Source organism: Dasypus novemcinctus, chromosome 29 (assembly GCF_030445035.2).
Source record: "Dasypus novemcinctus isolate mDasNov1 chromosome 29, mDasNov1.1.hap2, whole genome shotgun sequence".
Taxonomy (NCBI): Eukaryota; Metazoa; Chordata; class Mammalia; order Cingulata; family Dasypodidae; genus Dasypus; species Dasypus novemcinctus.
The window spans coordinates 9,158,569-9,175,300 of record NC_080701.1 but is presented as its reverse complement, the minus strand read 5'-3'; positions in this window follow the sequence as shown (position 1 = coordinate 9,175,300).

Sequence of the window (16,732 nt, the reverse complement as noted above, 5' to 3'; positions counted from 1 at the left end):
GATTTATGTTTAAATACCCATAGAAATTATCAACACATGAATTGGTTTGGTAAATCAGCCAAATATTTATAGAGCACTGATATTTTAAGTCAAGCATTTAAAAGGTGTCTGTCATCTGCAATAGTATCTATGAATTTAAAATTTCTCTTCTCTATAAAGCAACAACAAAAAATTTTTTGCATGCAGAAGGGTTTTGATCACAAATGTCATTCCTCATGCAATATTCATATATGCCCTAAATTGAAAAGCAATCTTCATTTTAAAAATTCATTTATTTTACAGGGAGTATTAAATTTGTCTATAGACTCTTCTTTATCTGAAGAACTCAGCTGCTTTGTCGAAACTTACTCTTCTGGGATTGTCACTAGCACATAAGGCAGCCCAAGCTCTTTTGGAGAGGACAAAGTGAGGTTGCAAGAGGTAGAACAATATTTTCGGATTGAAAGAAAATTCCCTTGAAACAGAAATAGGTCCTCAAATTCTAAAGTCACTATTCATTTTCTAAAAACTGTCCATCTTAACCCAAACCGTGTTCAACAAGATAATAAGCAGTTTAGTGAAGTGAGTTCCATTTGCATACACATTTGTTATGATATGAAATATGCTAGAATATCTGGAGGCAATCATAAATATGTTATTTCTAAGTAGTAAGTACAAAGTATTTGAAGTAAGACTAAAAGCTATTTAATTTTTTGTTCAAGGGAAATGAAAAGGAGAACAGTAAATCAATAATTTTGACATATGTATAAACACAATTATATTCAAATCTTGCAGAGTAAAATTACAACTAATATATTTCAGATGATTTATTCTTACTGCAACTCTCTTGAGGCTCTTAAATCTTGCTAAGGAATAACTTTACCATTCCATGCAAAATTAATACTATGTTTTACGTTTATTCCACTATAGCATCATATAGACAGGAAAAGCTTTATAAATGTTAACATTAAAACAGGAGTTAAGTATAAAACTTTGAAAGTCTAACCTATTTTTTCCTTGAAAAATCTGGTTAATATTACCCCTGGGGTGTACCTACTTGAAAAAGGAGTGGTAAAAAGGAGTTACTATGATGTCAAGAGAGAAGCTTATCAGGAGTCAAGGTAGATGAGCCTTGGGTGGAAAAGCAGGTGCTCGAGGTTCTCTGGCTGAACATCTAGAGCATGAGAGAGTTTGGTGTAGTAGGAAATCTTAGAGCTGATCTCAGACACCAGCTACATTTCACTGGGGGAGAAGAAACATACCTGAAGAAATTGAAAGGCTCACCTCACATAACCAAACTGATGTGAAGGTTTCTAATCCCACACTCTGTCCACTTTTACAACGTCTCATCTATCTGTGGGAAGCCCCAAACCTTTTGTTGTGGTTGTTTTTAATGGAGAATTTGTGGTTACAGAAAAATCATGCATAAAATAAAGGGCAGTTTCATGGTGTCTGTGTTTTGATTTTTTTTTCTAGTAACATACATATGACCTAAAATTTCTCCCTTTAACCACATTCAAAAACATAATTCAGTGCTGTTAGTTATGCTCACAGTGCTGAGCAACCATCACCACCATCCATTACCAAAACATTTCCATCCTTCCAGGTAAAAACTCTGCACATTCTAAACCATAACTCCTTATTCCTTATCCCTATTTCCACCCTGGTTACTTATAGTCCAGATTCTGACTCTATGAGCTTGTTTATACTAAATGTTTCCTATCAGTGAGATCAGGCAATATATGTCCTTTGGCGCTTGGCTTAGTTCAATCAACATGACATCTTCAAGGCTCATCCATGTTGTCTCATGTGTCAGGACCTCATCCCTTTTTAATGCTGAGTAATAGTTCATGGAATGTATATACCATAGCTTGTTTATTCAGTCTTCTGTTGATGGACATTTGGGTTGCTTCCATCTTTTGGCAATTGTGAATCTTGCTGCTACGAGCATTGATGTGAAAATATCTGTTTGAGTCCCTGCTTTTGCTATTCCCTGAATGCTGACAGTGTTCCACCGGACCCAGATTTTTAAAATGGTTGATTCAGACCATTCTTATCTGCTTAATAGTTGTTCTGGTGGTAGGACTGGTTCCTGGAGCTTCCTACTCTGCCATCTTCCCATAATTCTTCTCCAATCTTGACTTTTAATACCTCAATTTCTCTACCTTCCATGGATATGAGTTACAGAAGTCAGAATCCAACTGGGAAGTCCAATTGGAAAAATTAGGCTTTACGGTGCCTTACTAAATAGACAGAACACACTTCAGATTGGAAAAGCTGAAAGAGATTTCCTGGTACACATCTAGCATTTGAATACACAGCCTCAGATATGCACAGATGGATGTAAAACTCATTTCAGTTTGGAGTCTCATTTTTATGCGACCAATATTTCTTCAACATGTGGGAGGGAGTGAACCACAGCCTTTACAAAAGTGGCTTTCGGTCCTCATTTTCTCTAGAAGGTCCACTTCACACACCTTAGTGAACTCACTTGAAGACAGACTAGAGAACTACCTTCTCCTCAGCTTCCACAGAGGGCCTCTCTGCTAGGCCACAAGGCCTCTTTCATCTTGAGTTTACAATGTCTTCTCATACATCATGTTTTGGGGGGAGGGAGAGGGAAACTTATGAATATTCACTCCATTTTTAACTCTCTTATCTCTGTGACTATTACTAGAAAATGATCATTGTCATGAACTGCTCTTTTTGGTGGGATATCTCAGTACAACATTGTCAGTTGAGACAGAAACCTTCTGAAGATCATAAAAAAGCTTTTTTTAAAAAATTACGTATTTCATTGGTTTTTCCAAATACTTTACTTCCCAGCTTTATTCATAAAGTGGTAAAACTATGGTTTCCATTTGATTCCAAATCAATGTTTTGATCCTGGTTATGGTTTCATTGAAAACTTGGTGACCTTAAGCAAATCACTCATATATGAGCTAGTCCCCCTATCTTAGAATCAGTGGAGACAACTTTATCTGAATGGAAAGCCTTGATTATATTGGGAGGCAATGTGAGGTGATAAGAGAAATGTCTAATATCAAAGACCTCCTTACTAGCTGTTTAGTTGGGGGCAATTATCCAACTTCGTTGTGCTTTTGATTTCTGTTTATAAAATGGGTTAATCGTGGTGGTGACCTCTGGTGTTATTATGGGGGTTACGTGTGATGACATACAAAAGGTCATTTTACACAGTGCAGGATATATATGAAGGACTCAAGGATTTTACTAACCACCTGTGGGTCTTATGACAAGGTTCCTTAGAGGAGATGGACACGATTTCTAGTGACAAAAGTGCATGCATCTCATGGATCACTATAACCTATAGTTCCTCATACCCTTTTTGTGTGTTCATTTTGTTAACGATTATTTGTTGAGTACAGTGTGTGAGCCAGGGATTGTGTGAGACCCTGAAAAATGCAAAGGGAAGAGATTTGCTAGCAGGCCTCAGGCTGTTCTGTTATGTGGCTTTAAAATTCCCTGAAAACAGCACTATGATAGAGTCTTATTGGCATCCAGGTGGTCTAACTACTTTTTTTTCCCCCAGTGTGAAACATAAAAACCTTCCTGGGGCCCCATAAAAATGCATTCTCTTCTCTTCTGAACTTAAAAGTAAGTTCACTTCAGCTGTCAGCTTTAATATTAAAGGAGGGCACTCTGCTTATCGAAACTGAAAAGTCATATTGCTCTTAAATAAATAACTGTCCATCACAACTATCTGGCTTCAATCTGATTAAATTCTATTCTCCGAGGATCAAAGACTTCTAATATTCCATTTTAAAAGCCAGAGATTTTATCTTGCATCATGACTGAAAACCAAATCCTTTAAGCAACTTCTGTTCAAACATTGCAAAAAGCATATGCTTTCCCATAGTAATTTCTGAACACTGGCAATGACTTTAGAAAGCTAAAATTTTAATGGTGTGAATAAAAAATAATAATAGTAGATGATAATTCTGAGTCGTATTTTCTCTAAAACATAATGCTAATTCATACAGTGTACAAATTTTAGACTTATTTACTTTATGCTTAATTTTATTATTTGCAAATTCTGACCAAGTGACCTTAAACAAATTCTCTCTTATATAGGAATGTATATTCCTTGGGTAAAGTATGCTCTCCTTTATTCTGGAGAATTTTGAATTTTGAAAAAACCGTATATACCCAAATAACTACCTCATAAAGTTAAGTATAGAATTGCCATATGACCTAGCGCACCCACTTCTAGGTATATACCAAAAGGAATTGAAAGCAGGGGCTCAAACACGTATTTGCTCACCAATGTTCATAGTGGGATTATTCACAACTGCCAAAAGACAGAAGCAACCCATGTGTCCATCAGCAGATGAATGGATAAACAAAATGTGTAATATACATATCATGGAATGTTACTCAGCTGTAAAAAAGAGTGGTGCTTTGGTGCACTCAACAACAAGGAGGATCCTTGAAGATATCATGTTGACTGTAAAAAGCTAGACACAAAAAGACAATTATTGCACGACCTCACTGATATGAAATAATCAGAATAAGCATTATTCATAGATCAGATACTAGAATAGAGGTCACCAAGAGCCTGGCGGAAGGTATGGCATGGGGAGTTAATGCTTAATGGGTATTGAGTTTTGATTGGGATGATGGAAAAGTTTTGATAATGGATGGTGGTGATAGTAGCATATCATTGTGAATTTCATTAACACTACTGTGTGTTATATTTTAATTTGTTTCAAAGGGGAAATTTTAGGGTATACATGTTAGGAGAATAAAAAATAAAAAATAAACAAGACACTGGGCTGTACAATACAGTGAACCATAATGTAAACTATGGTTCCTTAGCTAATAGTATAGTTAATATTTTCATCAATTGTAACAAAGCTACCACACTGGTACAAAACATTAACAATAGAGAGGGCTGTGTTTTTTTGAGGCAGGAAGGAAGTATTTTCTGCTTGATTTTTCTGTAAACATACAACTCCTCTAATAAAATAAAATTTTGAAAAAAAAAGCTGTGCAAGCTACATAGCATGGTTAACAAATTAATTGCTAATTATGATTAGCTTTCTAATAATTCAAGCAAATAAGGCAGCTGTTTATTGGGATATTCAGGAAAACTTCCATTATTTCTAATTTCTTCCTATTTTATTTCCACTTTCAACAGTTCTCTTTAATTTTGCAAATCATAACTATAACTTTTTCCCAGTAACAATAATTTACCCAGAATTACACAATAAGTAGTCAGAAAATTAATTGGTATTCAGGCTGTACTTTCAGTAATTTGTCTTTTGCTGAGTATGGAAGAGTTGAGTTAATTAGCAGTGATTAAAAGAATGATTCTTATGGTGTTTATGTGTGATGAATCTGGACTCAGATGGGATCTCCCTTCATAAGACTTTCATGCTAATGTGCTGGAGGTGCAGTTAATGTTGGGGTTTAAGATATATTTAGGGGATTTGAATCTCTGGACTGACAATGTGATAGCCAGGTCCTGAGCCTCAACAGACTCCAGCACCTACAATCTGATCTATTGGACTTACCACACTCAGCTAAGATGGAGTTGAAGAAGGACAACCACCACACCATGGAGCCTAGAGTGATTACAACTGAAAGTGGGAGGATTGCATCCAGCATCCATGTGGAATCTGAGCCTCCTCTTGACATAGAGGTGCAATGGACACAACCAATCCAATGTCCACATAGAAGAGGTGGCATTGGATTGGGAAAAGTGGACATGGTGGACGATGGGTATGGGGAAAGGCAGGAAGAGATGAGAGGTGGAGGTGTCTTTGGGACATGGAGCTGCCCTGGATGGTGCTTCAGGGGCAATCACTGGACATTGTAAATCCTCACAGGGCCCACTGGATGGAATGGAGGAGAGTATGGGCCATGATGTGGACCATTGTCTATGAGGTGCAGAGGTGCCCAAAGATGTACTTACCAAATCCAATGGATGTGTCATGATGATGGGAACGAGTGTTGTTGGGGGGGGGGAGGGGGGGTGGGGGGGTGGGGTTGAATGGGACCTCACAGATATATTTTTAATGTAATATTATTACAAAGTCAATTAAAAAAAAAAGACTATTAGTAAAGGATCAAGAAGGGCTTAGAAAAATAAAGACGTTGAAGGTATTGAGTTATACTATTATAAAAAAGGCAAATGTGCCAGATTCCTGCATTTTTAAAAAATGTGTCTGTGAGAGACTCCATCATAAAACTGAACTTTAAAATTATTTTTAAAATGCAATATGTATAAGAAAAAAATGAAGTGTTAGCAAGTTTCAGTAAATTCTTTTGTTATAAATTACCCAAATTTTATAAACAAATCCCTTGCATTTTGTTTAAAATAATACCTTTATATCATACAAATAAATTTCAGGTATGAAAAGTACATTATTGCAATAAAAAAAAAAAAGAATGATTCTTACCTTTGGTATTACGTTTATGTTTCAGAGTTGGGACATAAATGTCAATATGTCATGGAAGAAAATCATTACCCAACTTCAGTTGACTGTGAAAGTGTCTGCACATAGTTTGATTAACTTTATATATATATACACACACACACATATGTATAATATTTTTTTTAAAGGCGTGTTTTACCCTAACTGGTAGGTTCTAAGTACCCTCTTTCTCCAGTGAGTGGAAACCAAAAAGTTGTTCTTTTAGTTATCTCCATAGGGCAAATGGTGGTTGGTATAAAAATTTGCAGCTTTTGGCAGTGGTTTGGTGGTATTGGGGGTATACAGTAGATGAATTATAATTGAAAGGAAGGCTCCTGATTCACATATATTTTCTCAATATACCTCTTCGTGCAGGATGGAGGGTTCTCACAAACCTACACGCAGTCAGTGTAAACTTGTATGAGAAGTAGGGAAATGAAGAAGTATCGTGGAAACAAAACAGAGCAGTAGGCTGCAGGTGAACTTTTCTCTTTTTGAAATGAAAGAGTTAGAACCATGTCTCCTTATTCAGCTCTCCTACCACAAATTCAGCTGAGCATGAAATTATTTCCTTCCAGTCTGTGCCCCCGACAGAGGCAATCACAGTGAGGAACCGAAGAGGCATCTCTTGGAGAGCATCAAACAAAGCCAAGCCCTGCAGTGCCAACAGGAGCTCCTTAAATTGTCCTCGCAATAGTGATAGGAGCTAAGAGCAGAAACCAAATGATCCATCCCCCAAATTAAAAGTCCGTAAGGAATGACCTTTCCTGTAGGAATGTCTTTTGTGTCAGAGAAGGTCCTTGTCTCTGAGCAAGCAGCATCCCACTTCTTGTACTGTGCTGTCAATTGCGCTTCAAATATCAGAGAGCTGGAAAACACGTCCTCACTTATTATCCCTCTGAGATGCGAAGAGTCTTGCGCTCTGTAAAGGCATTGCTCAAAGGGAGCCTAGCACAGAAGCTAAGTCCCAGAACTATTAAAATAAATATAGCTAATTGGGTCTCGGCTGCATTTCAGTCTGTTAATTATTTATTGGATTTTTCTTAAGTGACAACCTTCGTTAGGAAATTACCTCAGAACACTGAGTACCAAAGACTTCCAATTAAAAAGGATACATGAAACAGAAGCAGCAACGCCACACGGTATTTAAATCACTGATGAAAGAGGTTGTTTTAAAAAGGCACAGCTGAAGGCTTCCCCTGAAGGTAAGGAAGCTCTGGGCTTTGCCAAATCAAGCTGGCAGAGACTATTTTGCCCCGAAGTTTCAAACTCTCTAGACAATGATCTGACTCTGTTAGCGCCAGTTCAAAGTCTGTGATGAAGTGATGTGCTGTGCATTGAAATGACAGCGATCTTGAATCCCCATAACATTGTCAGCGTGTTAACCACAATTAGAATGTGAGCAACTTGAGAAAAACATGTTTTTGCAGCAAGTGGTAGCCAGATATTTGTAGGAGGATATGCTATGCACTGGCTTGATGCCAGCCAAAGAGGCATTTCCCATAAAAACTCAGTGCAGACGCCACTTCAGCAAGTGTCAGGTAGAGGCTGATGGACACCTGCTGCTCTCACTCCTGCTTAATGCCCGCGTTGTGTTGGGAAGAAGCTCCTTGCCGCTCTCGCCTCTGTCCGGTGACCAGCACCTCCTGTCTTTGGCTTTGGAACCTCCACCACATGGGACCAAGCTCTTGAGACCCTTATCTGAGGGACCACCTGCTTTCTTATGGGCCTTTTGAGACAGGTGTGCTGTGTGCCCTTGAGCTGGCTATTGTGCATTGGGTGGATTGGCAGCCTGCGATCAAGCAACCAAATAAGTTGCCCGGAGCATTCAAATTATCATCCTGTTGACTCTGCTTTCAAGTGCTGGACTTTGGAGTTCAATCCACAACATTTGTAAGACAATTCTAGTTAGCAGGATACAGATACCAATGTGAATACTTTCTTAAGACACCACAAAGGCAATTTTGTATTTAGATTTTTAAAATCTTACAGGAGGTGTGAATTGATTGGTTCCTGAACCAATAGAGACTGCTGGTCGGTCACAGGTTGTGTACAGATGCCGCAAGGGCACACACCAGTCTAAAGAGTCCTGCGAAAGGGATAACGGGTCATGAGTCAGACACAGGTGCTATTGGGGCATCCATCCCTATGGAGAAGAATCTTCTGAAAGGCACATGTAAAAGCCTAACATCTGACTCAACCCATAGGCTATAGAGCTCTTATTCAGGTATAGTCTCACTGCCTGTATGAAATATTGTATGTTCTTATTTTACTTGGCATTCACGTTTGGAAAAAAAAAACTGAGAAAAAGCTTGAAGAATACTCAAGTTGTGGAAAAAAATGTTTAAAACAACTAAAAAAGGATAAAGCTTTGGGTTAAAAATTAGGATCCTTGGAGGCCAATGGAGGACCTCATAAAACAAAAACTTACTATTTGAGACACTCTGGATGTCAACCTGATTACCCAGTCAGGAGGGTTATAGCCTGTAATTAAGAGAGCTAAGAAAGATGAAAGACCTTCTTGACTAGTGGGAGCAATAAGCACCAGAGTCAGAGACAGAAAGAAAGAGACAATTCTGGCCGGAAGGATTGTGTTTAAAAGCCAATCCCAAATCCCAACCCATTTGCTCCAGATGATGACCCAGATCCGTGGCCCAGCAATAGTAACTACCAGGATGACCCATCAGCCCTTTGGATGGGTAGCGAGACCTGTGGCTAGAGCTGAAACTACTAAGAACAAGTCATGAGGATGACCCTAGTGCAGGAACACAGAAAAAGGCATTTACGAGACAAGAAATCATAAAAGTAAGGCAAGAATTTTTACAAAATGGAAGGAAAACTGAAACACAGTGGCTTTTAGATCTATGAGCCAAAGGATGATATAATTTGCCACTAACAGGCTGCAAATTAATACAATTAGGAAACGTATCTAATGATGCTCGACTGAATTAAATACTTAGAAGTTTTGCAGAAAAAACATCAGGAAGCAGAAAGGTCAGTGATTAGATATCTAGGGCCTGGAAATCAAGATGGCTCTTACCAAATTTAAAAGCAGTGAAAACAGGGACTTGGTCCTCTCCTGGGGATGCCACTAATACCTTAATAAAGGGGGTTATTGACTATGATTTATGATGGTCATATCAATAGCCCATTAGAGGCAGAAGCAACCTACCATTAAGAAAATCATCCTAAGATCAGCATCAACACGTGAAAGAGCTTTCTCAGTGCTGATACAATTGGCAAATAAATTGATGCAATTAGACTGCTGAAAAAATAAGTCAGGGTAAAAATTATGCATTAGGGACACAGCTCAGGCTTGAAAAACAAATGATACCCCTCCCATTTAATCTAGAATGGAAAGACACATATATGACTATGGAAAATATAGAAAAAAAATGGATACAAAATTTCAGGAATATCTTCAATAATAGGAATGGAGAATTTTAGACAACGTTTAGAAACAGTGGTGATCACAGGTAGAACCTCAGACCAGCTAGAACCCCTTAAGTAACTAGGGCAGCCAGGTGTGAAATGCAAGGTAAATCAACAAAGATGGAGACACATGGGGACCTTATCTCTGTATAGGAAGTCAGCAGTCTCCATCTCCTGGCCAAAGCCAGAGACATTTACCTCTACGTAAAGATAGCCATTTCTGAGGATAATTGTAAATATGAACAACATTTAATGTTAATTGATACTGGATCCCAAATCACAATGATTTGAGGCCAAATGAACAAAGATGAAGAAAATAGCAAAAAGGGTGATATTGAAGGTCTAGAAGACAAAATTAATACAGGAAATTGGGTTAATAGCTACATTATAATAGTAGAAATGGAATCTATGAAAGCCAAATACCTAATAGGACCTAATTTAGAAAACATAATGGGAATGGACATTATACCACCACCTGTAAAATAGAAATATAGGTCATATGACAGTTGCATTAACAAAGGCTAAATGGACTTCTATAGTGCTATCACTTGTAAAAAGAGTAATAATATCCCCCAATATAATTGGAAAGGAGGTTTCCAGGATTTACTAAAAAAATACAAGTTCCACTAGAGGAAGATATAATAATCTCTACCACCTCATTTTATTATAATCCCATATGGTCATTAAAAAAAACAAACAGTTGGATCTCATAGATTCATTGTAGATTTTAGAAAACCTCAATTAGATTGGTCCTAAACTGTAATAAGTACTTCAAAGTATTAGTATGCTAATTAATAAAATTACCCCATAAAAGGTACATCGTATACAACCACAGATATTAAAGGTATGTTCTTTGCAATACCTGTTGCTGGTGAAAGCTAAACCATGGCAGCGTTCTCATGGGAAGGAAGGCAATATGTGTTCACTAATGACAATATATTAACAGCGCAGCAGTAGGGTACAACCTGTTAACACAAGATTTACATATATTTTCTAACAAATATCCATACCAGGATGTCATATTATCTTAGGTTGATGAAATAATAATAATTATAATAGAAACAGCCAAAAGAAAACAGGAAAACACTGAAATACAAACAATTTCCTTTCTAACAAATAAGGCTGAAGTATAAATCTTAATAAGTTGCAAGGACCAGGTACTATTACAGAATCTTTAGGAATACACTGGTTCACAGAAAGTGTAACTATACACAAATTACAACAGTTACAACCACCCAACACAAAGGAAAAGACCCAGAAATTGATGGATTTATTTGCTTTGGAAACAGAATAAACCCCATTGAGATATATTATTGAAACCAATAAATGAAACAAAAAAGACAAAGCATATAAACAGCAATTTGCATTACAACCACACAAGGATGCAATTACAACCTATCAGACATTAGCACCAATATATCAGATTCTAAATTTAGACTAGAAAGTATATTTACATGAGGCTTTACCTCATGGTCATTATGGAACAAGGCACCAATTGACTAAATTCTATCCAGTAGATTGTTGGGCTAAAATTTTTCATGGTCAAGACCAGTTATTTTCCTTTAGAAAATAATGCTTGGGCATGGTTCTGAAGTATTACAACACACAGACCGAGCCATTAATGGAAAAACGAGGCGTATCTCTAAGAATCCCACAACCCGTACTGGCAAGAGCCAAGCGAACACCAAATTAGCACAAGGGTACTATGCCAGGTCAGTGGGTCTTCAATTTGAAATGGTGTAATTCTGAGTGGGTGCTCAGAAGGAAGTTCAACCTCTGCATTAACTGAGGAAACCTCAGCATTGCCAACTGCAGGCTCGACAGAATGTCTGAAGTGTGAGTTGATCTAAGCACAAACAGTTGGGCAAAGGACCACATTTTAGAGGCACTCAGAAATGCATGGTTTACAGATGCTGGAGCTGCTGTGGAGTACCCTGGAAGGGTGCAGCCTTGAGACCCAAATATGCAAGGTCCAATGCATTCAGTGCAATGTGCACTGGCAATTGAACAATTACTAACAGAAGAAAAGGAGAGTCTATACACATTTACAGGTTCATGGACAGTGTGGTCTGGATCATGGGAAATTGAGTAAGAGGCAAATTTACAACCATCGCATTTGGGGCAAAGAAATATGGAATAAAATATCTAATATAAAATGGATATTATGATCACAGATTCACCAGCCACACATCAAAAGAGAATTCTAAGACAGCAAAACAATAATACAGTAGACTGATTAACTAGAATACAAAAGGATGTAGGGCAACTAAACCTAAGGTAATAATAAAGAAAGAAAAAAGAGAATGGAAAATAGAGAAAGATGAAATATCACTATGGAGGAAAATATATTAATTGGCACATGAGCTATCAGGCTATGAAGTCTTGCATAGTACAGTAAAATGGAAATAAAAGAAGAAAATTTGCCCACATACACAGACATTGTAACAGGCACTGTCCACAAAAGTGAGCTTTGTAAAAAAAAAAAAAAATTAAACATGGAAAAATAAAAACAATTTATCTGCCTTAAAAACCAGATGCAGCATTTTAAATAATACATACTAACTATACAGGTCTGAAATAAAATATAAAATAAAAATTAAGCTGACACTTGTAATATAGTAGACACATGGTCAGCAATTGGAATAATTTTTCCATGTAAAAAGAATGATCAGAAATCAACTGCTAAAGCCTTGAAATATGGAGAGCAGTTTATGGAAACTCTCTCATCATAGAATCAGACCAAGGTAGCCATTTTACAGGAATAGAAGTGCAAAGATTGGCAGAAAATGAAGGGATATGCTGGAACTTTCATTTAGCATACTACCTCACACAGCAGGAAGCTTAGAAAGATATAATGGATGATTAAAAGAATAATTGAGAATAACAGCAAATCATGTAGACCTGAAAGATTAGTCTGAACAAGTCTGGAAAGCTGCAAAAGCCTTAAATCATAAGCAAAAGTTGGAATTACCTAGCCAAATATTCATGATCAGAACACAACATAAAGAAATAAAGATATGAAGTAACACAGAATGACACACTAAAAAAGGAATAGAGGTGAAAGTGTTAGAAGCGCAGACAGTGTTATGGGGCCTAGAGAAGTGATGTCAGAAGCCTCATGCAGGACTTACTGGCCAACCTAGGAAAAGGATAACTAGGGTGGGTTAAGCATAATAAAATCGTGCTTGTCTAACTTGCAGATGTTTTCAAGGGCACTGATCATAGCAGTCCTGGTTGAATTATTCATCCTGTTTTGATCTGCATCCTTGTTGGAAGCCAAACTCATAGCAAGAATGGAAAAGAAAATGGTGGCCGTAGCCCCACCCTCTACAACTTCTCCAGCTATCTGTCATACGAGCAAACCGTGGTTCCTCTATTTAATCCAAAGTTATGTCCATACCTCCTACTGCATTAGCCCGACACCACAATAATTTCAGCCCTTTCAAAGAGGGAAGAGAAGCAGTGGCCAAAGCATAATCAGAGAGCCGCTGCAATGAGGAAGTCCAGGGCCTTCAAAGGGAAAGTTGGAAACGGCAAGCGCCAACCTGGTTCACTAAGGACTTTGGTGATTTCTCTACAGAAGGTACTGAGACAGACTTTCTTGAACAACTTGTGATCGAACTAAAGGCAGTTTGAGGCACTATTCAAGGCTCAAGTGAACAACAATCAGATTGAATATCCAGTTTACCTTCTGTAAAAGCTTTTATAGGGGAAGAGCAGGTGAATATTCTGCACAATGGGTTGTTCCTGTAGAACTGACAGAACCACCCACAAAAAAAACCAAAGGGCTCTAAGAAACCTGATTTCTGCCAGAGTAGCAGAAACTAGTTTAGGGAAACTAGTAACACATCCATGAAGAATTCCAGCTAATTGCTCTTGAAGGCTCTGCATTGCCCTTATTGTTTAGTTGTTGCTTGCTGTGTTCAATATGGACCATAGGAGAAGCATGACTGATCATTCTCGTGGTGAAACTACAGCCATGGTCCCAACTACCATGGGCTCAATTACACAGATTAAAGGAAAACATTTAATTTTGGCTGGTTATACTGGCCAGCAGAGACAAGTAGCCTTCAAACCTCAGATGCCTATATGAATACACGAAAACATCGGAATTAGAACATTGATTCTCTTAGGCTAGTGCAGGTGACTTTAACCAACATTTGAATAAGTCTGGAGCGCACCACCATAAGTACATTAGAATCCACAGTCTAACCACATGGCAAAGCAAGCCGACTACCATTGCTGCCCAGGTACAAATAATGCAATGGGAAATTGCCAAAGAGTTCAGGGATGTGCTGAGGAACTACTATAATCTTGTAGGCAAAAGTATCTCAAGCCTTATAACAGACATGATCCCACATGATCCATGAAATAGGAAATGTTTTGAATGCTACTTAGAAGTGTCAGCAAGAGGTTTTTACTAATTGCCTATTATTTTATACAACTGATAGCTCAGGAAATTAATGATGATGATGATGATGATGATGATGGTGACTACAATGTTGAGGAGAAAAAGAAAGAGACAAAGAAGCAGGAGAGGAATATGAGGAAACAGCAGTATCCCCAGTACTACACTGTGAATGCATGCCATTCCTATAACTCTTGTATAGCCACAATTGTTGAATTACACCAAAAATGGCCTAAGGTTAATGTGAAATGACCTTCGTTACCATATACTAAGAAAAAGGGCGCTGTGGAGTTAAGATACCAAAAATGATACTCATATAACGTTTAAGGCCACAGAATGTCCAAAGATGTTCCATTATGGAAATACCACTATACGTGAACCTGCATTAGCCACAAAACTCAGCATCAGAAGCTGAACTCTTTAAACCTGAAGTATTATGAGAGTGGTTTGATAACGAGGTTGCTCATGCAGAATTAGATGGACAACATGGGATATTTCCCTTAGGCTTAACCACAGTCAATTTTGTGGATTATAAGAATTCTTTGAATTTTGACTAGAATTTACAAATTGACCATACCCACCAGGCAGTCACTGTTTTTGTTTCATAGGCTGCTCAAGCAAATATCATGAAATGGGTCAGATTAAAAAATAGGGACTATTCTCTCATGGTTTGAGGCTGGGAAAAAGTCAAAATCAAGGTATCATTGAGAATCAGACTTGGCCCAGTGGATAGGGCATCTGTCTACCACATGGGAGGTCCATGGTTCAAGCCCCGGGCCTCCTTGACCCGTGTGGAGCTGGTCCATGTGCAGTGCTAATGCGCACAAGGATTGCCGTGTCATGCAGGGATGCCCCCCGCGTAGGGGAGCCCCCCGCACAAGGAGTGCACCCCGTAAGGAGAGCTGCCCAGTGCAAAAGAAAGTGCAGCCTACCCAGGAGTGGCAACGCACACACGGAGAGCTGATGCAGCAAGATGATGCAACAAAAAGAAACACAGATTCCCATGCTGCTGACAACAAGAGAAGTGGACAAAAACAAGAACATGCAGCAAATAGACACAGAGAACAGACAACTGGGGGGAAGGGAAAGGGGAGAAAAAAAAATCCTTAAGAAAATAAAAATCAAGGCATCATGAAGCAGTATTTTTTCCCAAAGACCCTGGCCCTCTGGAGCTGGCTGCCCATGATCTTTGGTTCTCAGCTTGTCACATGGCAAGCACATGGCAGTAGCCCCTGCCTCTTCCTTCTCGTTCAGGTTCTGTAGATGCTCAGCTTCTTGCTTGCTGTAGCTTTCTCTCCTGCCTGATTTTATTTTTTATACAGGACTCTGGTAACAGGATTAAGGCCCCATCCGATTGGGCTGGCCTTCACTGAAGAAACCTCATTAAAAGGTCCCATTTGCAATAGGTTCACACCCACAAGAATGGATTTGATTTAAGAACATGTTTTTCTGGAGTCCATATGACATCAAACCACCATATTCATTGATGACTTAAAAAATTCCTCTGCCATTAAGGTAGACAAATGCATAGCAGATTACACATTAGGAAGTTGTAAGCTACGCAGGAGGAAGGGCTTTACAGGGAGCATGCACTGCGGCTCTTGGGCGGTGTTAAGCTAATACTACACACTGGGCAATAGCAGCCACTAACTCTCTGCAGGACCAGACCTGACAGGTGTCGCCAAACCATTTTTGAATGGCTATAAATTCATAATGATGCAGACAATAAGATTAACAGTAATACCCAGTGCTGGAGAATCAAACAACTTATGAGCAAATTTGCAATCTAGAAGACAATAAGACCTGTTTCAGGGTTAAGATCCCAGGAACGGTAACATAGCCTGTGCATGAATTCAAAATTATCTAATTCTGTATCCAAGTGTGCCTAGTTTCTAGATAGCCAGTTAAGTAATATAGACCCTATAGGCTTTAAATATTCAGAAAGTATGTAGACGGAATGTGTATTCAAAGTTACATCCAGATGGAATGTGGGTGATATGCTAATTCAAGCTTACCTGGAACGTGGGAGGTATGTTAATTCGAAACCTATCTGGTACTCAAACAAACACTTAAAACTCTAAGATACTAGCAAAAAGAAGTCCTTTTTTCATAAAAGCACCATTTGACTCCCTGGTCCTACGTCCTCTGTATAAAAGGGACCCAGAAATTCTATTCAGGGCTCAGCTTTTTGGACAGGAGTCCTTGGGCCTGGCCAGTTGTAATAAATTTTTCCTTCTCAAAATATTCCTGAGTCCTGGCCTTCAATACACAATCATTGAATCTCTCTGCTTCCACAACAATGGGATAGACCACTCTTAATTACACCCACATAATATTGGTTTATATACCTGAGGGGGGTTACTTATAGGTTTGCAAAGGTAATACAATGGAATAATTACGGAAAAATTAAAAAATATTACGTGGTATGGTGGTATTACAAATATTCAGTGCATTAAGTGGTACCCTCAAACTAATT